Here is a 2,204-nt window from a genome sequence, read left to right on the forward strand (position 1 = left end):
CTAAGACGACTAACATTCATTTTTCTGGTATAGAATTCGTAAAGGCAATGATCTCACCATGGTGTGTTTGTCCTGTGTTGGATTTCCTCATTATATAATAAATCCGATAACATGGAATTAAAGTAATTATTTGTACACATTTGGGAGGTACTTCTTTGGATCTAACAAAGAACCCCATCAATGCGAGGTAGAACATGGCCAATGATGTTTACGACGTTCGAAGTACCACATATTGTCTACCAAGCAACCACAATATTGGCTTTCAATAGCAATAGTGGGCGGAACTGGAGGTACTCAATAATGACAGCATGAGACTACGGAGCGTAGTAGAACTGCTTAGTGGACGAGTAGCTCACAAAATGCTTCAGTACCAGTGATTTTGATCAAAAGCAGAGCGATGGCAACGACAAAGCAAATATAGCATTATGTCTACAACAACAGTTGCTAAAGTTGACACTTCGTCAGAAAGGAATCCAAGGGATTTCTCAGACTGACAAAGAAGTGGTATAAGTATTAGCGTTTCTGCAAGATGAATCAATCGAATGTGTGATGTCGTATATGGTGCGGAGAATGTACATGAATACAGTGACGTCAATACTAGTGAAGGCGTGATGACTGGGTGTTATGTGACGTCCTTAGGTTAGTTAGGTTTAAGTTGTTCTAAGTTCTAGGGGACTGATGACCATAGATGTTAAGTCCCATAGTGCTCAGAGTCATTTGAACCATCTGAACTAGTGAAGGTGGTATTGAAACAGCTGTCGAGCCAGTAAAAAACGAAGCAACTATGAGAAGTTCCCATAAGTATGACCGTGTAGTGCGTAAGAAAAAAGTACGGATATTCGAGGTAGGACAAGGAGCACTTGTTAAAAAAAACTGTTACCAGATGTGATTCGTAGCTATGCACACCAAACTGAGCGTGACATTGTTCATAGAGATTTCAAGGGAAGCATTGGATGGTTGCAAAACTTCAGACACTGCTACAGAATTGAAGACCTAAGATAACAAAATTGTTAACAAAGCTTCAACATGACTATGGACTCCAAACTGCGGAATCGGTAGGATAATTTGTAGATGAGATGAACAAACTTAACACATCATTCAGTAAGGAATTTGTTTCCAACGCCGACCAATCGGGATATGGACAAAGGAACCCTAGAAATCTCAGGCACCATGAGAGTTGTGTCTGGATCAACTAACGTCAATGCCTTAATACATTCGTATACAGCTATGCTGACAGTTAATTCGGGAGGTAAAACGGTTGGGAAGTTGAAACTTCCTGGCAGATTAAAACCTTTGCCCGACCGAGACTCGAACTCGGGACCTTTGCCTTTCGCGGACAAGTGCTCTACCAACTGAGCTACCGAAGCACGACTCACGCCCGGTACTCACAGCTTTACTTCTGCCAGTACCTCGTCTCCTACCTTCCAAACTTTGCAGAAGTTCTCCTGCGAACTTGGAGAACTAGCACTCCTGAAAGAAAGGATATTGCGGAGACATGGCTTAGCCACAGCCTAGGGGATGTTTCCAGAATGAGATTTCAGCGCACACTCCGCTGCAGAGTGGAAATCTCATTCTGGTTGGGAAATTATTTATTGTACTGTGGGAAGTTCTAGGTGCTCTACCCTCTGCAGTTATTCTTTGTGCGTATGAGTTTGCAAGGGCAGTGGGGTGTATTTATGTCAGAGCAAGTAGAGCGGCAATATGGGCGTAAAAGAACTACGACCATGGTAAGAGCACTGCTTTTGGTCAACGACTGGCTTTGATTCTAGGTCTTCGTATGAAAACCATACTCCTCTCCAACCAGCTATTCCACCTTAAAAGTGTATTGCATAGTAATTCATACCACTAGGAACCTCTAGACAAATTCGGCCACTGGATGTGTTTTTTTTTTTTTTTTTTTTTTTTTTTTGCACTATCGTCAGTAACGCCCTAAAATAGAGCCAGTTTCACGATAAGCTCCACGACCGACTGTTTTGGATTCGGTTGCATGCCACCAAATTCCATCAGTTCTCATCAAACCGTTACACCATTTGATTCTATATGTATTCTCTAAGGGTGGACACCTAGCTGATTGCCCTGTACAGTTTGTAACTCACCAGGAATTCGCTTTCGCTCTCGATGGTCATTGTGGCGCGCCCTTTTTCATTCATTGTTCATGGTGCAAATTAATGGTTTGTTTTCAAGTTTTCTTGACTGCCGACGGT

General features: G+C 42.3%; 1 non-coding gene across 1 annotated transcript; it reads right to left on the bottom strand.

Moving 5' to 3' along the window:
- Positions 1-1,293: 1,293 nt before the first annotated feature.
- On the bottom strand, positions 1,294-1,368 carry Trnas-cga. The gene has a single exon. It is a non-coding gene; the product is annotated as a tRNA-Ser (tRNA).
- Positions 1,369-2,204: the final 836 nt, after the last annotated feature.

The sequence above is a fragment of the Schistocerca americana genome, chromosome 6 (assembly GCF_021461395.2).
Source record: "Schistocerca americana isolate TAMUIC-IGC-003095 chromosome 6, iqSchAmer2.1, whole genome shotgun sequence".
NCBI lineage: Eukaryota > Metazoa > Arthropoda > Insecta > Orthoptera > Acrididae > Schistocerca > Schistocerca americana.